Source organism: Eumetopias jubatus, unplaced genomic scaffold (assembly GCF_037043125.1).
Source record: "Eumetopias jubatus isolate StellerSeaLion01/CBP00866 unplaced genomic scaffold, mEumJub1_p1.0 scaffold_2, whole genome shotgun sequence".
Taxonomy (NCBI): domain Eukaryota; kingdom Metazoa; phylum Chordata; class Mammalia; order Carnivora; family Otariidae; genus Eumetopias; species Eumetopias jubatus.
The window spans coordinates 130,593,763-130,620,238 of record NW_028274808.1 but is presented as its reverse complement, the minus strand read 5'-3'; the positions used below and the strand labels follow the sequence as shown (position 1 = coordinate 130,620,238).

Genomic DNA, 26,476 nt, shown 5'->3' with positions numbered 1-26,476 from the left:
GGTTTGGACAAAATGGAGGAGAGTTGCTCAACTCCCTGCACTGTGGAGTGAGAAATAACTTCGGATTGTGTTGAACCCCTAAGATTTCAGAATCTGTTACAAAAGCTTGTATTAACTACTCTGGCACCATTTTCCTACAAATAGCTATAATGTTGCATTAACATTGCATTTGCTTAAATTATATAGGTACCACAAACAATAAACTAGTATGAATAGTTTTAGAAAAGGACAGCAACTCTTGGATAGCATAAAGTAAAACTGGTAATGAACAAGTATATAATAGTTTATTAGTCACAAGCCTTCAGAATTGCCATGGATAGCAGTCAGTATGCTTTAAAAGCAAATGCAGAGAATTGATTAATCTCGCAAATTAGTTAGATGGAGTTCTGTTAAGCAAACTTTTATTGTATACTCTAGAAATGTGAACCAGTACTCATTCCCAGAACAGTTACATGACTTTCCTAGAATAAATTTGAGTTAGCTTTTACTTAGGTGTACATAATGCAATTCAACAGACTTTTGAGTAAATATAAGTAACTAGAATAAGTCGTGTTTTGGAAGACACAAGAATGCAAGAGTTACTCTACAACTTTTAGAGAAAAGCAGAAGGATAAGTAAATAGGAGATACTGTTCTGACCCTCAAAGAACTTATAATGCAATACAAGGAAAAAAGCAACTCATCCAAGGCAAAATGTGAGACTTGTTCTAATAAAAGGACAAAGAAAGTGCCCTCAGACAACAGAGGAGATGGGGATTAACTGCACCTGGAGGAGGAGCAAGGGCTTCATTGAAGGAGAATTTGAGATGTCGTGGGTTGGACTCCCACCCACCCAACCCAGATTAGACCTTGCAACAAGGGCAAGTAGTTTGAGTGGTTCAGCAGGGAAATGGGTGATAATGGAGGGAAGAAGGTAGCTAGTAAGGGTATCATTATGAAGCTAATTGAGATTTTACAGTAGTTTTGAGGCTCAGACTTAGGGGAAAGCTCTGGGAAACACTATATAACACAACAGAATTATTTCAACCAAGGAGTAAATGAGCTGGGAATTTATACCTGCATGCTCCTCAGTTATTGGGTAAGGGCTGCCCCTGGAGGGATATTCCTTTCTAGGTACTCCTGGCTCACAGAAATATGAACTCTATTCCTAGGAGACCAACTGAAGAAAAGAGCAGAAATTCAGTATCAAAGCAAATTCAAGTAATCTTTTGAAAATCTACAAATATTCACTTGCCATTTACTGAGGGTCCCTATTTGGCAAATACACAGAATGTAATGACTTAAAATAGGCAACTTCTGGGGTGCCCAGGTGGCTCAGTCGGTTAAGCATCTGATTCTTGATTTCAGCTCAGGTCATGATCTCCGGGTCATGAGATCCAGCCCCGTGCCACGCTCAGCATAGAGCCTGCTTACAATTCTCCCTCTCCTTCTGCCCCTTCTCATTTTTCTCTCTCTCTCCCCCTCTTTAAAAAGTACATAAATAAATAAAAATTAAATAGGCAACTTCTGAGGTGTCAGTCCCAAAATATTGCCATCTCACTCTAAGTAAAAGTTGCAGAGCATAACGATGTTTTCATAAGCAAAGCAATTTACTCTGTCTTCTGTTAAGTATTCTTCATAATAAGAAGGAAATTAACACCGGGCAGATATATCTAATCTATTCCAATGATTCCTGAGCAGACATGACTTTTGAGTGTTTATCTGTAAACACTCTACAAAACAAAATGGGGAAAAAGAAATTAACAGCAATCTGAATTGTAAATATGTGACTGGAGTCACAGAAGTATCCCAAGCTAAGCAGTAACTTCTAATACTACTTTTATTACTTAATGCTTTACATTCACTGATAATCAGTCGCCACTACTAGAAGGTGCCTATATGAGTCATGCAAGCATTCTATTATGCAATTTTGTTTGTTCCTTAAACATCATTTACTATTTTTTAGCCTTCAAACTCAGAACCAATCTAAAATGTATAGCTCACTGTCCAAAGAAAGGCTTGATCTGAAGACATGAGCAAGTGAATTTCAATTTATTGCTACCTCTGAGTTCTGAGGTGCTCAAAACAACATTTTGGGGAGTACAAGTTAGTCAGTTTCACTATGTAAGTTCACCCACACAGAAAGATAACACGGCCAAATCACAAAGCATCAAACAACATAAAAACCAAAACATTTTGGGGGCGCCTGGGTGGCTCAGTTGGTTAAGCAACTGCCTTCGGCTCAGGTCATGATCCTGGAGTCCCAGGATCGAGTCCCACATCGGGCTCCCTGCTCAGCAGGGAGTCTGCTTCTCCCTCTGACCCTCTTCCCTCTTGTGCTCTCTGCCTCTCATTCTCTCTCTCTCTCAAATAAATAAATAAAAATCTTTAAAAAAAATTAAAAAAAAAAACCAAAACATTTTTTATTTCCTATTATGACTCTACTGCTACCCAGTTTGGAGTTTTCTTGAGGAGCTATAGCAAAGGTTAGGAGTAGCGAACGCATAAAGGAGTAGAATCAGAACAGAAATCTTCCCTGACACTAAATTACTACAATACATATTGAATAAATGTATGAGTTTTCATGGCACTGATATTTCAAATTAAACTAAGATTTTGGTTATTCCTATACTTGGCCTGTAATTAGTACTTTGAGTTTAAAAACCCAGCTCTGTCGTTTACTGCTCTTGACCCTGAATAATTTACTCTTTCGACTTGCTCATGTTCAAGGTAGAATTAAGTTCATCTACTTCACAGGGCTACTGTAAGAAGTAAATGAGATAATATGTACAGAAGTAGTTAGCATAATACCTGGCATAAAGCCTCCTCCCTTTGGCCCTTCTGCTCCTGCACTGATTTTGTGTGTTTGTTATAGACTGTAAGTTCCTTCTGGGGCAGGGACAGGTCTTGTTTATTTTCTGAAGAGGCCCAGCCCTTAGTTCAGAGCTTTGCACAGAGTAGGTATTAAATATTTAAAAAAGTGAATGAACATTAGTTGAAGTTAATTTGTTTAGCCTGTAGCCCTAAATGAAAAATAAAGACACATGCAGTGTTCTTGAGCATGAAAAACATATGGGAAATAATTTAGGAAGTTTATGTGATCTATCAGTTTATGTGACTTTTACTCTACAGGAGTAAGACTGAACTTTGTAATCAAACTTGCCATACCACATACTGATAAGTGAGCACGTCCCTCAAACTAATCACTGTGAAAGGTTATTCCAATATTTTGCTTTTGCTCAGAACATTTTTCAACTATTTTGAATTTGCTTATGAGTCATACAGGAAAATCAGCCTAATTATTTTATAGCCGGTTTCAATTTTAAACACAAAAGTTAATATTTAATCACTACTTCCCAACTTAGTGATCTGCTGTGGCTCAAAAGGACTGATTATTTCCCATTATCAAATGTAGCATTAAAGGACAAGGATCTCCCAGTCCAATGATGACAATGTCCAATAGGACACATGAATGACATATGTTCTGAAGTCAATTTCAAAGAAATTCCTAAAGATAATGGGCAATAGTGACATTGTCTAATAAAGACAGTCTCACAAGATGTTCATTTGGAATACAGTGATACTGATTTAAGTACCTCTAGATCAATATTGAGCAACATATTAATCACATTCTGTGTATTACATATAGCCTTATTAAATATACATAAATATAATTTATACACAAAGTATGTAAACAGTATGTATATACTAGGCAGATCAGGCTCACATCTTTCCCATCTACCTCAGTATCTGCCATCCTCCTGGGTAAATTCAGGGCCAATATGAACAAACCATCAGTATCTTTATTCATCCCCTCTAACCATCTCCTTCGAATGACTTTCTCTTCTCTGCTTCAGTCACTTATTCTCATGAACACAACCTAAATCTCTTTATCACTCCAGACTGCTCCAACTCCAAAATTATTAATGTAAATATCTACTCTGTTCACAGCCCACCACTCTTCTAGCCTGCTTGCCCCCATCTCCCCAAATATTCTCTAGCCTAACTGGGGTCTCTAGTACCTCCTACTGTGTTCTTTCATATCCTAACTCACCTGTCAGCTCTTCTCACCACCTTCACTACCATTACCCTGGCCCAAGCCACCATCATTTCTTAACCAGGTTATTGTGATAAACTCCCAGTGGGTCTCTCTGCTACTGTCTATCCCTCTCAACAGTCTATCCTCTGCCTAGGAGTTAACAGTAATCCTTTTAATACGTGAGTCACGTCATGGCACTCTTTTGTTCAATACTGTCTAATAAAATGCTCTCAGAATAAAAGTCAAAGTGTCTACCATGACCTTTAAGAGCATCCACGATCTGGTGTCTTGTTGCCTCTTTGGCCTCATTTCTTTACCTTTTTCCCTAGCTCAGTGTAATTCAACCATACTGGCCTTATCAACAGCTGGAACAGACAAAAAACAGGTATACTCCCACCTTAAGGCTTTGTACTCCTCTTCTCCCCCTGTATGGAATGTTCTTCTCTCAAGGGTCTTCGTGGCTTGCTGCCACTTCCTTCAAATCTCTGCTCAAATGTCCCCATGCCAATGAAGTATTTGAGCACCCTATATAAATAAGTGAACGCCATTCCCCTACCTTACCAGTATTCTCTCTTTCCCTGCTTTTTTTCCACAGAACCTATCACCACCTGACATACTAGTTTCTTAATTATTTATTGACTATTGTTTATTGTAACCTCATTAGAATATAAGCATCATAAAGGCAGAGACTTTTGTCTATTCCTTACTGATGTATTCCTGTGCCTAGAACAATGCTTTGCACATAGCAGGCACTCAGTAATTATTTAGATTTAATAAATTCAGCTTAGATTACATGGTGCATTATTTAAACCACATTTAAGCCACCAAATTTTGCATATGTAAAAATCTGGATGATAAAGGTAATTCTTGGATGAATATGAGGGAAAAACTTCACTAAGTTTTGGATTTAGATCCTCTTATGAAGAGAGACTCTAGAATTATTCTGAAGCTAGAGAAATTAAACTATAGTTATTAGAGGTCTACTTGAAAGATAAGTTTCTCCTCACCTAGTTATTTAGAAATACAGATTTGACCTTCCAATTTGGCAAAATAAAGGTGCTTCTATTATGCTCCTTCCTTGAAACCTACAAAAACCAAAAATAATGAAAAAGAGAAAAGAAAGCTGCACCTTAAGCAAGAAATGGCCATAGCTATAAAGAACCAACTATGAAGACTACTTGCCAAATTCAGCAAAATGTGGATTAAAATGCCAAGAGCAAACATGCACATTCTCAGACCTCCAGCAGACTACAGATTTCTCCAAATGTCACAGTCCAAAAATGTCTATCCAAAATTCCTTTGCTTAAAGTAACAAGATCTAGTGGATATGCCCAAATCATTGCAGAATCTGGAAAAGCCTTAAAGGGATCTTAGTTCACTCCCAGAAAATGAGAGAAAAAGTGGACTTGAAGGAGGAGTCCTACAGATAAACTTTTTTCCTTATTTTTGCCTTGGCCCCCGGTAGAGGCCTGTCTGGAAATGGGACTGATGAATGCATTGTACAAGCCATGATCAATTTTGCAGCACTGACCAGAGTCAACTGAGTAGAAACAGACATTAGGCTACTCCCCTGAGAGCTTATTACAAAAAAGCTTCACTGAAGAGCCACACCAACTTCCTGCTTGCACCAAAAAAAAAAAAAAAAAAAGTAAAAATCTAAAGTACAGCTTAAATTAAATCCATCTTGTTCTTAAAATGTCTCATCGTTCTTCTATTCTTATAATTGTTAACTCCACAGTTAAGCTGCATACTGGTTCCCTCTGCTACATAGCTCTTGTGCTACTTCCTATGGTCTGGCCAGAAATGTCTGGTCACCACTACACAAAGAACACAGGATGTAAAGCATATTCTTCTCCTGGAAGATTTTCTGTTTTCCTGTTCACTTCCTCTCTCTCCAGCAACTTGTTGAAATCCCATTTTTCACAGAGCCACTTAAATACTTCACTCTTCCATAAAACTTTAACTTAAAAAAATAACTTATTTCCAGAAAACATATCTGAATAGATGCTTAAATACTAAAATCGCAATTTCCCATCTATTGAAGGTACAATCATATTCAATTCTTGCCCTTCCAAAGAGGATACTTAATATAGTCATAATAAAAAAAAACTATAATAGTGAATTAATAGTAAGAAATGTCTAGAAGCAGTAACTCTTCTGTCATGAGTAACACATCTGATTGTCAACTTTATTTTTCTGCTTTTGACTCTGTTTTCCTTTCATCATCAAGCCTGATTCCCTTTTAGGTAAAGAGAAGTAAGATAATACCATAAAGGTGATGTGAACCTAATGATTTCTTTTCAAGCTAAAATTTATTGAAAACTTGCTATTTTTGTTTCATTTAATCATAACAAAAAACAGCCAAATTAGTGATAGTTTTCCTATTTTACAGATGAGGAAACTAAGGTTGAAGGAGAGACTGAATAATTTGCCCAGAGGCACACAAACTGGAAGTTCTAACCCATTCTGTTTTATTCTAGATTAGAGTTTTAAACTCTGTGCCCTAAGCTTATTGATAAATATATCTACTGAAGTATCCTTGACCCATCATTTCAAAGTAAGCCAAGGTCTTCATCAATTGCTCTTCATCCGATATTCTCATCCTCCCCCCAATTTAATACTTTATATTTCTATACTATTTAACTGGCTTTGAAAATACTTTCACAAGCATTAATGGTGTGAATCCCACAATAAATCTATAGAATATTTGCCATTTTACATAACAGGAAAGGGAAACAGATATTATAAATTACCCAGTCATATCGCTGCGTAGCCAGGTTACAAATATAGGCCTTCTTGGGGGGAAACTGGAGGAGGAGACGAACCATGAGAGACAATGGACTCTGAAAAACACACTGAGGGTTCTAGCGGGGAGGGGGGTGGGAAGATAGATTAGCCTGGTGATGGGTATTAAAGAGGGCACGTTCTGCATGGAGCACTGGGTGTTATACACAAACAATGAATCATGGAACACTACATCAAAAACTAATGATGTAAAACACCATCAACTTTTTTCAAAGAAATGGAACAAATAATCCTAAAATTTGTATGGAACCGGAAAAGACCCCAAATAGTCAGAGGAATGTTGAAAAAGAAAAGCAAAGCTGGTGGCATCACAATTCCGGACTTCCAGCTCTATTACAAAGCTGTCATCATCAAGACAGTATGGTACTGGCACAAAAACAGACACATAGAGCAATGGAACAGAATCGAGAGCCCAGAAATGGACCCTCAACTCTATGGTCAACTAATCTTTGACAAAACAGGAAATAATGTCCAATGGAAAAAAGACAGTTTCTTCAACAAATGGTGTTGGGAAAATTGGACAGCCACATGCAGAGGAATGAAACTGGACCATTTCCTTACACCACACACAAAAATAGATTCCAAATGGTTGAAAGACCGAAATGTGAGACAGGAGTCCATCAAAATCCTAAAGGAGAACACAGGCAGCAAACTCTTCGACCTCCGCCACAGCAACTTCTTCCTAGAAACATCGCCAAAGGCAAGGGAAGCAAGGGCAAAAATGAACTATTGGGATTTCATCAAGATAAAAAGCTTTTGCACAGCAAAAGAAACAGTCAACAAAACCAAAAGACAACCAACAGAATGGGAGAAAATATTTGCAAATGACATATCAGATAAAGGGCTGGTATCCAAAATCTATAAAGAACTTATCAAACTCAACACCCAAAGAACAAATGATCCCATCAAGAAATGGGCAGAAGACATGAACAGACATTTTTCCAAAGAAGACATCCAAATGGCCAACAGACACATGAAAAAGTGCTCACCATCGCTCAGCATCAGGGAAATCCAAATCAAAACCTCAATGAGATACCACCTCACACCAGTCAGAATGGCTACAATTAGCAAGTCAGGAAACGACAGATGTTGGCGGGGATGCGGAGAAAGGGGAACCCTCCTACACTGTTGGTAGGAATGCAAGCTGGTGCAGCCACTCTGGAAAACAGTATGGAGGTTCCTCAAAAAGTTGAAAATAGAGCTACCATACAATCCAGCAACTGCACTACTGGGTATTTCCCCAAAGATACAAATGTAGGGATCCAAAGGGGTACGTGCACCCCAATGTTTATAGCAGCAATGTCCACAATAGCCAAACTGTGGAAAAAGCCAAGATGTCCATCGACAGATGAATGGATAAAGAAGATGTGGTATCTATCTATCTATCTATCTATCTATCTATCTATCTATCTACCTACCTACCTACCTACCTACCTACAATGGAATATTATGCAGCCATCAAAAGGAATGAGATCTTGCCTTTTACAACGATGTGGTTGGAACTGGAGGGTATTATGCTGAGTGAAATAAGTCAATTAGAGAAAGACATGTATCATATGATCTCACTGATATGAGGAATTCTTAATCTCAGGAAACAAACTGAGGGTTGCTGGAGTGGGGGTGGAGTGGGAGGGATGGGGTGGCTGGGTGATAGACATTGGGGAGGGTATGTGCTATGGTGAGTGCTGTGAATTGTGCAAGGCTGTTGAATCACAGATTTCTACACCTGAAACAAATAATGCAATATATGTTAAGAAAAAAAAGAATGGGCGCCTGGGTGGTTCAGTTGGTTAAGCGACTGCCTTAGGCTCAGGTCCTGATCCTGGAGTCCCGGGATCGAGTCCTGCATTGGGCTCCCTGCTCGGCGGGGAGTCTGCTTCTCCCTCTGACCCTCTTCCCTCTCGTGCTCTCTATCTCTCATTCTTTCTCTCTCAAATAAATAAATAAAATCTTTAAAAAAAAAAAGGAAAAAAAAGAAGAAAATAGCAGGAGGGAAGAATGAAGGGGGGGAAATCAGAGGGGGAGATGAACCATGAGAGCCGATGGACTCTGAGAAACAAACTGAGGGTTCTAGAGGGGAGGGGTTGGGGGGATGGGTTAGCCTGGTGATGGGTATTAAAGAGGGCACGTTCTGCGTGGACCACTGGGTGTTATGCGCAAACAATGAATCATGGAACACTACATCAAAAACTAATGATGTAATGTATAGCGATTGGCATAACAATAAAAAATTTAAAGAGAAAAAAAGAACTAATGATGTAATGTATGGTGATTAACATAATATAAAACAAACAAAAATAAAACAACACAAAAAACCAAATATAGGCCTTCTTATTCTATGTTCAGCGCTCTTTCCAGAACTGTTAAAATCTTTAAAAGTATCTAGTATCTTTTCTTAAAATAAGGCAGTCATGAAGTACTCAGTAAACTATCATGTTTTCAATTTTATTCAATTATTTTGAAAATACTCTCTGACACTGATTTCATATCATGTACAAATTGTGATCAGGCACATTATTTTCAGTAAAATGAATAGTCCATCTACGGAATTCAAGGAATTTTCAATGCCAGGCATTGTGCCACAGCTTGACAGACATGAGGCCTGAAATGACATTGCTTCTATAATCACATCAAAGATTGCTTAGTATGTCAAATGTAGGGAAAGGAGTGGTGGGATGGAAGTGTGAATAAGTAGAGTGGGTTCAAATTATGAAAACCCTTGTTTGTCTTGTTAAGATTTAGATTTTATAATGTAGGGATAGATGAAGAAAACCCACTGAAGAATTCTGAGGTGAGAAGTGACATGTTCGTAACTGCATAATAAAGAATAACTCAGGGGCGCCTGGGTGGCTCAGATGGTTAAGCGTCTGCCTTCGGCTCAGGTCATGATCCCGGGGTCCTGGGATCGAGTCCCGTGTCGGGCTCCCTGCTCCGCAGAGAGCCTGCTTCTCCCTCTGCCTCTGCCTCTCTCTCTCTCTTTCTCTCTCTGTCTCTCAAGAATAAATAAATACATCTTTAAAAAAAAAAATAAAGAGTAACTCAGGCAGAAGAGGGAAGATCGAGTCAAGGGACAGACTAGAGTTGGGGAAACAAGTAAGAAGGCTATTGTAACAATCTCCCAAGGATTACTCAGTCCACAAATCTGGCTGATTATTAATATTACCAAGGAAGCCTTTTAAAATGCAGGTTTGGGGGCCCTACGATGAGTTTCTGACTCTAGGTCTGGGTCACCAGGTGATTGTGATAATGAGCTAAGGACAGAATTCTCTTACCTGGATGAGAGGCTTTGAGGAAGCAGTAGTGGGAGGTGGGGAGAGACTGAAGAGATACTTAGACAGCAGAATTAACAGGTTTTAGTGATTGTTGGACACCAACCTGGTGCAACTGTGTAGACGGATGGGCCATTCATTAAGACAAGTGGAGCGCTAGATCTTCAAAGACAAGAAAAGATGATGAGATAACCCACGGGACATGCAGGTGCAAGTGACCACTAGGCAGTTAGGTATTTATGTATGGTTTGCCAGGCAGACCTCTGCACTGAAGACCTAAGAATAAACCTAGGAAATAACAACGTTTAATTCTGACTGAGAATGAAGAATCCTCGAATGAGACTGAAGAAAGGCCAGAGAAATAGGAAGATGACAAGAACCATTCAATATTCATTCAAATATTTAATACAGAAAGTTTGGTTTGGGGACATGTGAAGGCCTGAATTACAAGTAAAGGCATCCTAATTACATACTGTCAGCAAAAGAGTAGGAGACAGAACAATGAAGCAAAAGGTCTATTTACTTAAGGCAGAAACAGGTTATGATCAGGCTTGTTTTTTAGGCACAGAACTCTATCACGCTGGTAGAAAGGAGATGGGAGACGAGTGTGTCTAGAAGTGGGAGAACTGTTTGAAACTGTGTGGCTGTGATAAGGTCCTAATCTAAAGCAGAGGTAATGGGTAGATAAAAGACACCCATTCTAAGAGATAGAAGATGGAACGTGAGTCCCTGTGGGAATGGTAAAGCGGGGAGGAATCAAGGACAAACTAAGGATTCTAGTCCAGCAGGCTGGGGACTGGCAAATTAGGGTGAGAGAGGACAGAACACTAAGTTTTGGGGATGATGTTTTTGGTATGAGAAATTTGAGGCACCAGTGTGGCATTTTATAGATAGTGAGAAAGACAGTTCTATTGCTCTTCTGACAAGCTGGGGCTCAAGTTATGATTTCAAAGTCATCAGCAGTATGTACGGTAACTAAAGTAAAAGACAGTCACCCAGGCAAATATACATTTAGTGAGAATAAATGAGTAACAGTGGTGATTGTCAGGAGAGTCAGAATGTAGTACTCAGAATCAGAGATAATAGTGCAGATACTGCCTGACCTACACCAAGAGCAGTGAGACCTACATCAGCATACTATTGGTGTACTCAGTGAATAAATTTTTGGTATTTTGGGGCAATTACATCAGGCTGACATCTTGTAATGTGCTAGAAATTAACAAAAATCTGTGGATAAAAAAAGAAGAAATCTGTAGATGATTTTCAATTTAACTATTATTAATTTTGGTCCCTTCTGGGCTATCTCTGTACAAATCATTTTATAAACCTAAGTACAGCACTTTCCAATTATACTGATTGTATCAGATATAATGCTTTTGGTGCAAGAAACAGAATACTCCACTAAAAGTAGTTCATACTCCGAGGACCTTTATTTCCCTGATGTAACTCCAAGTCCAGAGGTTTGTGAGTTCCGGGTTGGTTCAGCACATCAGCAAAGATGAGGAACCTAGCCTTTCTCCCCCATTAGCTGCCAACTTCAGTGTGTCAGTGATACCTTCATCAAGGGCAACGATGGTGGCAGCAGCTCCAAGCATCATACCTTCAGATGATAACATCTGAAAGCAGGATGGAAGAGATGGGCATCTTTTTCAAAGGCCTGCTACTTTGTCACTTTGTAATTAAGAATTTAAAAATTAACTACATTAAGTTAAATGGATAAATCTTAAGTGTACAGTTGCATGAGTTTTGACAAATGCATACACCCAAATAACCCACATCCCTATTGAGATGAAGAACATTTTCATTACCCCCAGAGAATTCCCTTGGGCATTTTCCTAGTCAATCACAAGCATCACTATACCCAGAGGCAAGCCACAGCTCTGATCTCTTAAACCATTCTTTTTAATCAGGGATGACAATCTTCCCCAGAGGCGCTCTGCTCCCAGCACACTTCGCCTTACATCTCCTCTGTCAGAACTGTCTCAATCTTCTTTTAAGTCAGTTACTACCTAAAAAGGATGGTAGTCTACACCACTGTGACTCATCCATCCCTTGCAGCTGTGGGAGGGACCCCTCTGACCTCAGCACTTTGCTGCAAGCCCACATAAAATGTTGTTTGTTTGAAGCAAGAAATAAGAAATTGCTGTACACACACACACACACACACACACACGCACGCACACGCACACGCACACACACCCCCATCCTATTCCTCTATGTATCCAGCCATCCAATATCTGATCCATTCTTCTAACTTTATTTCACCTGCAAATGTGCTAAGTATATACTCATTTAAGTCATGATTAAAATACCGAAAATAACACAAACAAATGTAGAGACCTGCCCCAAAGTTAACACCAATCTACATTCAAAGTCCTTCATCCTGGTCCAAATGCAACCAAACATTGTCTGAGCCCCAAATCTCCATACAGTCCACAAGGATACTGTGAGGAGCTTCATTCAATCCTTTATGACTCTGTTCCCCCCCTGGGGTGCATAAAGGTGTGTCAGGGGATACATTTAGTACTTATAGTATGCTAAGGATTTCATTGTGAGCCTACCATTTCCTTTTTAACCCAGCTTCCTTTTGGTTTGTATCTAATATTTCTATGATTTTAGGAATTAAAAAAATCTGCTTTCTAAACAATATCCAAGTTTCCATACCTAATTGTGGCTAGCATGTTCTTTATTTTTATAGACCCTAAAATGGCACTGGCATATTCCATTAAAATAATTTTCGTAACCTCCATTTCATCCTTACTGGCTGTAACTAGGTCCAGAACATCATACTCCTTTGTAGCGTAACTACCATATCAGCAAGGTCAGTAAAGAATGTACCAACTGTTTTGCTTTAGCAGAATGATGCTTCCACAGTATAGAAATGTAGTTTCCAACCATGACCTTTATCTGCCTCTACACCAGATCTGAAACTTCCATTAACAGAGGAGCAGTCATATTCTACATCTACCTAAGATATTTGTATTTGACTCCCATAGACTATCAGTTTGTGTGTCTTATCTTGTACTCTCATGCTAAGCTCTCCACCAGACTTAAACCTAGTAGCTCAATGACTTCCAAGCAGGGACTCCTTCCACATAATTCAACAGGTGTTATTTTACTTGCACAGCATATAACCTCCTCTTGGCGCAATCCAGTTAATACCTGCATCTCAGCAAGTTTGTCTTGCCTAGATTATATTTTTGTATTTTCATTATTTTTTTGACTATCTTATCAACTCTAGTTAAAAAGTACAAGTGTAAAAAAGTGTTGATCAGAGATACAGCTGAAACAAAGTCAATTACTTTTTAATATTTTAAAAAGAAGCCTTTGCAAAGTACTATAGGAACCAGACGAAAAAATTTAAGATAGACTTTTTTTCTATTTAAAAAAATTATTTAATTTTTTGGTAGCAAAACTGGTATATTTATTTCCCATATTTTCTCTGTGAATCACTGACACATTTTCTCAGCTATTGTGTTGCCTCCAATTTAGGTTATACTTTTATCTCATTTTATCATTTTATCTGTGTATTATTCTTCCCTTCCCTCAAATTTTAAATTTCAGCTTAGAGTTCTTTTTATCAGTTTGGCGAGATTCCAGAAAAATTCAGATGTACTATATTCCTTATGGGGAGTCTGTTGTATTAACAGCATAAGCCCTGGTTAAAAAAACCTAGTTTTCTTGTCTTCTTTTGCTTTTTTAGAAGGGTGCTACTTGATACTCTTTACCTTTTATTTCTTCTTCAAAGTCATGGTCTCAACTGGAAGAAGAAATGAAAATACCCCTTCAGTGACCAAAACAAGTGCTTGGGTTTTATCATTCATTGCCATATGAATCAACGGGTATAATGCAGTCTGTAAATGTGATAAGTTTCAGGAAACCTCCTAAGGGAACCTCCCATATCCATTCCATCATGGTTTGCCTCAATATAAATGAGAAAGAAATAAGATGCCTTCCCTGGAGGATTTGATTTGGTTTATCCTCAGACTCTCTTTGGAGATCTACATGTATTTCCCTAATGTGTAAAGGATAGGTTATAAATTATCAGCCAATATATAAAAAGGTAGAGATAGTATTGTCAAGGATTCCTTTACAGCTTATAAAAATACTCTGTTTTACTGATGATAGTTGCCAAGGACTACATATGTAGGACTTAAAACCTGAGGTTGAACTTGAAAGTGTGCCGGGCACAAGAGAGACAAAAAGACACAGTAATATTATCTTTAGGAATTTGCAATCTACTCAGTAAGCTAGCACTCCTGAACACAGCCATAAGCACATATCCTTGCTGTAACACCAGGCTTCTATAAAAATCAACCAGAGCTGAGGGCTCACATAAGTGATTTTGAGATGATTTTATAGCAGCAAGGAAACATCAATTCACAATTATCCTCCAATTTTAGAAGAATATAGATTAAATACTTTGATATAGAGAACATGTTTCATAAACTGAATTCAACAAGCACAGGAATAAATCTAAATTATACCCATGACATTTTTATGACAAAGAATGATTTAAATATCTTCCATTCAAAATATAAGTAATACTGAAGATTAGACGCCAAAGTTACTTACTTTTACTATGATAAGCCTAGCCAGGTTTTCACATCTCTGGTTATCATTTTCTGTATACTCTACTTCAAACAGAGTATTATAATTTTCTAGTAATTTAGCCATTATCTTGTTGCAGATGTCTTGTTCTTTCATGCCTTCAAGCCCAGGTGGCACACTAGAAATAAGGGGGAAAAAATGAGAGGAATTACTTTGTAAAAACAAAATATGCCAGCACAGCTGACTCAGGCATATATTTTGATATCTCCTATATGATTTATCAGCATTCTTATAAGGACACATGCAATTTTCAAGTTCTATGGTGACATGTATGGTATTGCTGGGACAATATTGCATCGATAGCTTGTGCTGAATAAGTAAAGTACATGTTGTTCAGGAAGAAGGTATAGGTTAACATGGGTGCCATAATGCTTTGTATATATTAGAAATCGCTACACATAGGGGAGCCTGGGTGGCTCAGTCATTAAGCATCTGCCTTCGGCTCAGGTCATGATCCCGGGGTCCTGGGATTGAGTCCCGCATCAGGCTTCCTGCTCGGCGGGAAGCCTGCTTCTCTCTCTCCCACTCCCCCTGCTTGTGTTCCCTCTCTCGCTGTGTCTCTGTCAAATAAATAAAATCTTAAAAAAGAAAATTGCTACACATAAAGTAACATTTACGTAAGAGCAAAAGTAATTAAAAACAAGTGTTTTTAATCGAAATGAAAAGAATGAATGTTTTATCATGACAGAAACAGCCACAGAAATAATACAACACAATCTTATTGAAGGACTTCTTAGATAATACACAAAAAGTACAAAACTCAAAGAAAAATATGAAAACTTCCAGAAAAAAATACTAATTAATGTTGAAGCTGAGTGATAGATACATGGAAGATTTATTATACTATATACTATTCTCTCTTCTTTTGGGTATGTTTAAAATTTTCCATAGTGAAAAGAAAAATGTGAAAAAGATCTTCTGAATGCACAAGATACCATAAATAAGGTAGAAACACAAGCTACAGATTAGACATGAGTATCTCTTCAGTAACATGGACATTAGCAGTTAGACTACGCAAAGAATTCCTACTAATCAATAAAGAAGTACATTAAAAAAAGACAAAGGACAGGAGTTGAAAAACTCTTAGAAGAAAACAGTTGGACATCAATAATCTTATGATGTAAACATACTTAACCTCACTGAATAACCAGTGAGAATGCATTAAAAAAGCAACAGAGGTTAATACCCATCTATATCAGTTTCCTGTGGCTGCTGTAACAAATTATCATATACTGTTGCTTAAAACAACAGAAATGTATTCTTTCATGGTTTTGGAGGCCAGCAGAGTACAATCAGTATCACTGGCAGGGCCACACTAGCTGGTAGCAATTCCTTGGCTGTGACTGTATCACTTCAATTTTCAATCAAGGCCAGCATCTTAAAATTCTCTCTGCCCCATCTTCACATGGCCTTCTCTGTGCATTGAGTCCAGAAATAAACCCACACTTTTATGGCCAATTAATCTATGGTAAAGGAGTCAAGAATATAAAATGGGGAAAGGACAGTCTCTTTAATGAATGATGTTGGGAAAACTGAACAGCTATATGCTAAAGGATGAAGCCAGACCATGACCTCACACCATACATAAAATCAACTTAAAATGGATTAAAACTTTGAATGTAAGCCCTGAAACCATAAAACTCCTATAATGTAAATATTATGTGAGCTGAAAATATGGTCTGCCTTTCATTAAAAATGATGGATGACTTAGAGAGCAGAATCAAAAAAACAAGGGGGTGAAGTTGGAAACCATGGAGAAATATTTCCAGGGCTTGAAACCCAGTCAAGAGAGTCCCAACATTTGCCAGACTGGATATCAGAACTGCCACTGAGTCAACCAGGAAATAAAAGAAATAAAAAAGTACATAAAAACAAGTGAAAATAAAAACACAATTGTTCAAAACCTTTAGCATGCAACAAAAATGGTTCTAAGAGGGAAGTTTATAGCAATATAGGTCTACCTCAACAAGTAAGAAAAATCTCAAATAAGCAACCTAACCTTACACCTAAAGGTGCAAGAAAAAGAACAAACAAAACCTAAAACCAGGAGAAGGAAGGAAATAATAAAGATTAGAACAGAAATAAATTATATAAAAACTAAAAAACAAAACAAAACAAATAGAACAGATCAGTGAAACGAGGACCTGGTTCTTTGAAAAGATCAACAAAATTGATAAAACTCTAGTCAGACCCCTTCAAAAAAGAGAGAGACAGGAAAGAGAGAGGACTCACAAAATCACAAATGAAAGGGGAGAATAACAACTGACACCACAGACATACAGATGATTGCTAGAGAATATTGTGAAATATTGCCAACAAATTGGGCAACCTAGAAAAAAACAGATAAATGGATAAATTCCTAGAAACATACAACCTACCAAAAGTAAAGCAGGAAGAAATAAAAATTTAAACTGACTGATTACTGGAAACGAATTGATTCAGTAATCAAAAAACTCCCAACAAAGAAAAGTCCAGGGCAAACAGCTTCACAGGCAAATTCTACCAAACATTTAAGAAGAGTTAATACCTATCTTCTCAAACTATTCCAAAAATGAGAAAGGATAAGAACCATATGATCATTTCAATAGATGCAAAAAAGCATTTGACAAGGTAAAACACCCATTCATGATAAAAAACCCTTAACAAAGTAGGTTTAGAGGGAACATGATGCCACATAATAAAGGCCATATATGAAAAACCCACAGCACTTTTGAGTGGGGTGCCTGGCTGGCTCAGTCAGTGAAGTGTGCGACTCTTGATCTTAGGGTCATGGGTTAAAGCCCCAAGTTGGGGGTGAAGATTACATTAAAAAAGAGAGAGAGACTTATGAAAAGCCCATTGCAAACATCATCCTCAATGGGAAAAAATTGAGAGTCTCTCCCCTAAGGTCAGGAACAAGACAAGGAAGTCCACTTTCACCACTTTTATTCAACATAGTACTGGAAGTCCTAGCCACAGCAATTAGACAACAAAGAGAAATTAAAGGCATGTAAATTGGTAAGGAAGAAGTAAAACTTTCTGTATTTGCAGATGACATGATACTGTATAAAGAAAACCCAAAAGACTCCACCAAAAAACTGCTAGAACTGATATATGAATTTAGTAAGTCACAGGATACATCAATGCACAGAGATCTGTTGCATTTCTGTACACCAATAATGAAGCAGCAGAAAGAGAAACTAAGAAAACAATACCATTTACAACTGCACTCCAAATAATAAGATACTTAGGAATAAGCCTAACCAAAGAGAAGAATGACCTGTACTCTGAAAATTATAAACACTGATGAAAGAGATTGAAGATGACACAAAGAAAAGGAAAGATATTCCATGCTCATGGACTGGCAGAATATTGTTAAAATGTCTACAATACCTAAAGCAATCTACACATTTAAAGCAATACCTATCAAAATATTAGCAGTATTTTTCACAAAACCAGAACAATCCTAAACTTTGTATGGAACCACAAATGACCCCAAATAGCCAAAGCAACCTTGAAAAAGAAAAGCAAAGCAATTCCAGACTTCAAGTTATAATACAAAGTTGTACTATGGTACTGGCACAAAAAGTAGACACACAGATCAACAGACCAGAATAGAAAACCCAGAAATGAATCCACAATTATATGGTCAATTAATCTTCAACAAAGCAGTAAAAAATATCCAATGGGAAAAAGTCTCTTCAAAAAATGGTGTTGGGAAAACTGAACAGCAACATGAAAAAGAATGAACCTGGACCACTTTCTTATAGCATACACAAAAACTCAAAATGGATTAAAGACCTAAATGTCCAACAAGGATAAATGGATAAAGAAGATGTGGGATACACACACACTCAGGAGTATTGCTCAACCATAAAAAGGGAGGAAATCCTGTCTTTTGTAACAACATGATGACCTTAAAGGCACTATGCCAAAGAAATAAGTCAGAGAAAGACAAATACCATAAAATCTCATGTATATGAGATTTTAAAACAAACGAACAAACAAAAAAACCTGAACTCATAGATACAGAAAACAAATTGATGGTTGCCAGAGGTGAGGGTCAGTAAGAGATGAGCAAAGTGGGTGAAGGTGGTCTAAAGGTACAAACTTCCAGTTATAAAATAAATGTCCTGGGGATGTGATGTACAGCTTAATGACTATAGTTAATAATAATAATGTACTGTATATTTGAAAGTTGCTAATAGAACATCTTAAAAGCTCTCATCACAAGAAAAAGCATTTGTACGTATATGTAGTGATGGATGGTAACTTAGACTTATTATGGTCATCATTTTATAATATACACATATATTGAATGATTATGTTGTACACCTAAAACTAATATGATGTCAATTATATCTAAATAAAAAAAAGACAGAAATATGTGAAAAATGTAAAAAAAGTTACTTTGTTTTGGGGCACAAAATAAAGATATAATTTTGTGACATCAATAACTGAAAGAGGTGGGGATGGAGCTATAAAAGAGCAGAGTTTTTGTTTTGTTTTGTTTTTTAAGTAATCTCTATGCCCAACATGTGTCTCAAACTCATGACCCTGAGATCAAGAGTTGCATGCTCTACTGACTGAGCTAGTCAGGCACCCTGGAGCAGAGTTTTTGTATGGTATTGAAGTATAGCTGGTACTTATTCAAATTATCAGTGTTATAAGTTTAGGATGTTAGATGTAATCCCCATGGTAACCACAAAGAAAATACCTATAGAATGTACACAAAAGAGAATGAGAAAGGAATTTAAGCATTCTACTGCAAAAAAATTTTAACTAAACACAAAAGAAAACAGTAATGCAGGAAATGAAAGACAAAAGAGCTGTAAGATCATAGAAAACCTATAGTACAATGACACAAGTCCCTCCTTATCAGTAATTACTTTAAATGTAAATGGATTAAACTCTCCAAAAGATAGAGACTGGCAGAATGAATAAAAACACATGGTCTAACTATATTCTGTCTACAACAGACTCACTTGAGATCCAAAGCCACAAACAGGTTAAAAGTAAAAGGATGGGAAAAGATAATCCATGCATACAGTAAGTGAAAGAGAAGAGAGGTGGCTATAGTAATATTATACATAATAAACTTAAAATTAAAAAAAGGTTAAAAGAGACAAAATCATTTTATATATATATATAATTTGTGTCACTATATATATTTATATATGTATTATATAATAAAACTTTCAATACAGCAAGAGATATAACAATTATAAACATTTACACAGCTAATGACAGTCCATCAAAGTATATGAAGAAAAAAGTGGACAGAATTTAAGGGAAAAATAAACAGTCTACAATGGTTCATGAGTTCAACACCCCACTCCCAATAATGTATAGAACCAGACAAAAGATAAGAAACGGAGGACTTAAAAAAAACAACAAACCAACTAGATCAGACAGAGAATATTTTGCCCAACAACAACAACCAGAATAACCACTTTCCTTAAGCGTGTATGGGACATTTTCCAGGATATACCATATGTTAGGCCACAAATTAATCTCAATATATTCAGAAAGATATTCATTTTACAAAGTAACTTCTTGGACCACAATGGGATGAAGTTAGAAATAATAACATCAAGAAAATTGGAAAATCCACAAAATTGTGGAATTATGTTTACATAATCAGTGGAATAAAAAGTAAATTTCAAGGAAAATTAGAAAATATTTAGAGATGAATGAAAATGAAAACACAACAAAACCAAAGTTTATGGGATGCAGCAAAACAGAGCCTAAGAGGAAATTTATAGTTGTAAACACACTAAAAAGCAAGAAAGATCTCAAATAAAAACCTAACTTTACAACTTAAAGAACTAGGAAAGAAAATAAACACAAAACTAGCAGAAGGAGAGAAATAATAAAGATTAGAGCAGAGATAAATGAAATAGAGAAACAACAGAGAAAAATCAATGAAACGAAAAGTTGGTTCTTTGAGAAGATCAACAAAATTGACAAATCTTTAGATGAATTGAAAAAAGAGAAAGGGGTGCTCAAATTGTTAAAATCTGAAAGTAAAGTGGGGACACTATTACTGATTCTATAGAAATAAAAAGAATTATAAGAGTATACTATGATATTTGTACACCAACGAACTGGATAACCCAAACAAAATGGACAAATACCTAGAAACACTAAACCTACCAAGACAGAATCATGAAGATATAGAAAATCTGAATAGACCTATAGCTGTAAGAAGACTGAATCAGTAATCAAAAATTTCCCAACAAGAAATGCCCTGGACCTGATGACTTCACTGGTAAATTTTACCAAACACTTAAACTAATACCAATATTTCTCAGACATTTCCAAAAAACTGAGAAGGAGAAAACACTTCTTAACTCATTCTGTGAGACCAACATGACCTTATGTCAAAGCCAGACAAAGACTACTACAAGAAAACTAGAGACCAAAACTCCTTATGAACAATGATGCAAAAATTCTCAACAAGGTAATATCATATTAGGAATATATTTAACCAAGGAAGTGAAATACTTATACAATGAAAACTACAAAATGCTGGTGAAAGAAATTAAAAAAGAAAAATTCTCAACAAACATAATAACATGTTAACAGCAGCATGTTAAAAGGGTTATAGAGCATGACCACATAGGATTTATTCCTGGAATGTACAGACGGTTCAACATACAAAATCCATCAATGTAATATGCCACATCCACAGAAAAAAGGAAAAATCCCAGATCATCTTGATTGATGCAGAAAAAACATCTACAAAATTCAACACCCTTTCATCATAAAAAACACTCAATAAGCTAGGAAAAATATCTTAATACAATAAAAGCCATATATGTAAAACCCATAGCAAACATCATATTCAATGGTGAAAAAAATGAAAGCTTTTCATTTAAGAGCAGGAACAAGGCAAGGATGCCTGCTTTCACCATTTTTATTCAACATAGTCTGGAAGTTCTAGCTAGAGCAATTAGAAATTAAAGGCATTCAAACTGGAAAGCAAGAAGTAAAATTATCTGTGTTTACAGATATGATCTTAAGATCCTCAAAGGTTACACAAAAACCTGCTAGAACTAAAAAACAAATTAAGAAAGGTAGCAGGATACAGAGTCAACAGACAAAAATCAATTGCATTTCTATAAACAATGAACTATCTGAAAAGGAAATCACAAAACTACTCCATTTGCAATAGCATCAAAAGGAATAAAATACTTAGGAATATATTTAACCAAGGAAGTGAAATACTTATACAATGAAAACTACAAAATGCTGAAGGAAATTAAAAAACAAATAAATGGAAATATATCTAACGTTCATGGATTAGAAGACTTAATATCATTAAAAGGCGAATATTAGCCAAAGCAATCTACAGCGTCTATGCAATCCCTATCAAAATTCCAACAGTATTTTTTTGCAGAAATAGAAAAGTCCATCCTAAAATTCGTATGGAATCTCAAGTGATCCCTAATAGCCAAAACAAACTCAATAAAGAAGAACAAAAATAAAAGACTCAACATTTACTGATTTCAACATTTACTACAAAGCTACAGTAATCAAAACAGTGAGGTATTGGCATAAAGGCAGACTAATGGAATACAATAGAGAGCCCAGAAGCGAACCTTTCCTTAGTCAAATGAGTTTTGACAAGGGTGTTAACACCACTGAGTTCAAAATGGACTATCTTTCAACAAATAGTACTGCAAAAACTGGATATTCACATGCAAAAGAATGAAGTTAGCCTGTTACCTAACATCATATACAAAAATTAATTCAAAATGGACCAAGAATCTAAAACAATAAAACTCTTGTAAAAACACATAGAGCAAAAACTTCATGACAATGAATTTGGCAGTGATTTCTTGGCTATGATATGTAAGGCACAGACAACAAAAGACAAACAGACAAATTAGACTTCATGAGAATTTAAAAATTTTGTGCATCATGACACTATCTACAGAATAAATAGGTAACCCACAGAATGGGAGAAAATATCTGTAAATCATATATTTAATAAGGAACTAATATCCAAATTATATAGAGAACTCCTAAATTTTAGCAAAAAAAAAATCTGATTTAAAAATTGGCAAAAGACACGAATAGACATTTCTCCAAAGAAGATATACAAATAGCCAATAAACATATGAAAAGATGCTCAGCAAGGGGGATCATTAGGGAAATGCAAATAAAAATGACAATGAGATATTATCTCACACCCATTAGGATGGCTACTATCATGAAACACTACATCAAAAACTAATGATGTAATGTATGGTGATTAACATAATAATAAAAAAACTCTAGAAAACAACAAGTGTTGGTGAGGATGTAGAGAAACTAACTCTTGTGCCCTGTTGGTGGGAATATAAAACACTACAGCCACTATGGAAAAAAGTATGGCAGTTCCTCAACAGATTAAAAATAGAATTACCTATTATCCACAAATTCCACTTCGGACATATGCCCCAAAAAACTGAAAGCAAGGTCTGGAAGAGATATCTGTACACCCATGTTCATAAAAGAATTATTCACAACAGCTACAATGTGGAAGCAATCCAACTATCTATCAATGGATAAATAGACAAGCAAAAGGTGGTATATACATACAATGGAAAATTATTCAGCCTTAAAAATGGAAGAAAATTCTGCAATATGCTACAACATGAATAAACATTGATGGCATTATTTTATATAAAATAAGCCAGTCATAAAAAAAGAAATACTGTATAATTCCACCTACATGAGGTACTTGGAGTAGTCAAAATCATAAACACAAAGTATAATGGCAGTTGGCAGGGGTTAGGGTTGGGGTGAAGAGTTACTATTTAATGAGTATAGAGTTTCAGTTTTACAAGATGAAAAAAGTTTTGGGGATGGATGTTGGTGATGGTTGCACAACAGTGTTAATGTATTTAATATCACCGACTTGTTCACTTAAAAATGATGATGGTAAATTTTATGTTACATGTATTTTACCACAAAAAAAAAATTCACAGAAAAAGGAAATGCATCTACCTCTACATTGCACATAAGACAACTGAGAACACTGACCTCTGGTTATCACGACTCCTGAGTTATGACTGCTTAATAAAAGTCAGGAAGTGATGAGGTAAGATAGATTTGCAATAATCATATTCACATTAACAACATGTTAAAGCTATGCATTATAGGGATCACGGCATTTAACAAAAATAAGATTGTTTATTCTTCAATAGAACTACCTTATTCCTTTTTTTTTTTAAGAGATTTTACTTGAGAGAGAGAGAGCACTAGAGAGACAGAGTGAGCACGAGTTGGGGGCAGAGGGAAAGGGAGAAGCAGGCTCAGTCCCAGAACCCTGGGATCATGACCTGAGCTGAAGGCAGATGCTTAATCAACCAAGCCACCCAGGTGCCCCTAGAACTACCTTATTCCCTTTATTATATGAAATCTAGATCTAGATTAAAAGCAAACTTCAAGAGAATTATTTTAAAAATAAGCCATATTTTACCTTCTTCTGTTAAATAAATTCGAAGTTTACCCCTAAGAGCTGATTTTACTTACCTACATGTTCTGAAGACACTTTCATGAATATCATGCCAAAAGTCTGATGTGGTATTTACTATAAAATTTTCAGTGTTGTGAATGTGTCTCATACTCAAGGGTCATGTGCTATGCACATCAGGTGGGACAATGGTTGAAGACTATTGCTCAGTCTAAGCATTCCCCATGGGAGTGATACTGCCCCCATGAGGAAAAAAATGGTTCTTAGAGTAGGTGAAAAAATTTACTCTTTTTAATATATAAAGTACAGATACATACAGTACACACAGAGATATACCGCACATTCATGATGTTAAAATTTAATTGGGGGGTTGGAGAGATGTGATTAGGGAAAGAAAAAATCTAAGAAGGCTCCTTAGGGAAATGATAATGAAAAAAAAAAAAAAAGATTGAGAAACCCTCCTCTAGTCCCTCCTCCAGTAAGTTACTATAAAAGTTTAATACTGGCTTTGAATATGGGATCCACTTGGAGGTGAATGAACAATGCAGAGAAAAGTGGGACTCTTGGAGTAAAGGTCCAGGTGGAAGGGTCAAGGGAAGCATTTCAGATTCTGAGTTAGAAAATAAGGGTTCAGTACCTGGCTCCACCACTTAAAGTTGCTTAACTGAACCATCATTTCTTCCTTTATAAAATAGACACGCTGTTAACATTAATGTTGTAGGGATCTTCTGAGAATTAAATTTTTTAAAAGTTATGTGAAAATACTTTGCAAAAATATGGTGTCATAAAATAGTGGTTACCAGGGACTGGGGTGAGGGTAGGGGTTGACCAAAAGGGAAACGAGCAACTGTTTGGAATGATGGAAATGGTCCGTATCTTAACTGTGGTGGTGGTGATGAGTTCTGTCAAAACACATAACACTACACTCAAATGGATGCATTCTACACTCTGTAAATTGTGCCTCAAGAAATCCAACTTTAAAAAAAAAGTACCTTGTAAACTATAATCATACCAATGTTTTTTATTATGCAGAGTAAGATATTAGTTTTCACAGTAACACTGTTGGTTTACACTGAACTTGCAATTGGCTAAAATTCTCTAGTCTTTTTTTGTAGGAATGGCTGTTAAGCCAGGTCTTTCTGTTCCTGATTCCTCACCCTAAATATCTGCTAATCTCCATTTATTTTTTTCACTTATGATAGAAAAAGAAACATTTCCGTAGTCTTCTTCATTATTTTATTTCTAACCTTGCTATTCAACATACTATTCTTCTCACCTTTGTTTCATTGACTACTTTTATATGCTTAGTCTTCTGTCTTAATCTAAGTCATTAATAAAAGGCTTAAGTAGATAGTGATGAAATACTTCATTTGTAACCTCTCTTTGGGCTGTCGTCATTTGACTCACCCACACCAGTAGAATCTGACTGTTCACCCAGGCCTGAATGTTCCTAATTGCATTATCACTAGATTACATTGCCCAATCTTGTCTACAAACATTCTACGCAAATATTATGTCCTTAACTTATTACTATTTTGCAATTAAAAATGCTGACATGCTGGGACATTCCCCCATTATGTGGTTCTTTTCAAAAGAAAAAAAAAACTATTACTGAAAGCAAATGCTGGAGGCCAAATTTAATAACCATTTTAAAAGGTGTAAAAGTTTCCCAATGTATATTGTCCTATCTATGAATCTACTGCAATTGACTTATACATTGATATGTTTGAATGAAAATTTAATGGAAATGAAAAGCTGGAAGATGTTTTTTAGAGATAACATTCAATAATAAAGCTCCTAATGTTTCTTGGAATTGAGGTGAGGCAGTGGAAACAAAAATTTCCAGAATTGTTTTTGTACCTGGCCCCACCCTTGGCAATGTTTCCTTCTTAAGAACTACTGATGTTGGTGTTTCCAGGTATTCAATTTATGTTATGTATGTCGGCTTCCATTCCCCCCCTCAATGCAGTTTATTAAGAGTGCCACTTACAATCCAGTCAATGAGTTAGTCATTTCTACTCAAAAGCACTAATAGAACATAAAATTTCCTAAATGAAAGTTCTAGACTATTACATCAACAATTATCGGGTGCCTGGGTGGCTCAGTTGTTTAAGCGACTGCCTTTGGCTCAGGTCATGATCCTGGAGTCCCGGGATCGAGTCCCACATCGGGCTCCTTGCTCAGCAGGGAGTCTGCTGCTCCCTCTGACCCTCTTTCCTCTTGTGCTATCTCTCATTCTCTTTCTCTCAAATAAATAAAATCTTTAAAACAAAACAAACAAACAAACAAAAAAACAATTATCCAACCACGTGTATCTACAAATCAGTAT

The 26,476-nt window shown here is 36.4% G+C and overlaps 1 long non-coding RNA gene across 1 annotated transcript in view; it reads right to left on the bottom strand.

Annotated features, from left to right (window-relative positions):
- Positions 1-14,740, bottom strand: part of LOC148164891 (uncharacterized) — a 79,322-nt gene extending 64,582 nt beyond the window's left edge. The window contains exon 1 of the long non-coding RNA XR_015767788.1: positions 14,667-14,740. This is a non-coding gene — a long non-coding RNA (uncharacterized LOC148164891). The remainder of the gene's footprint in view (positions 1-14,666) is intronic.
- Positions 14,741-26,476: the final 11,736 nt, after the last annotated feature.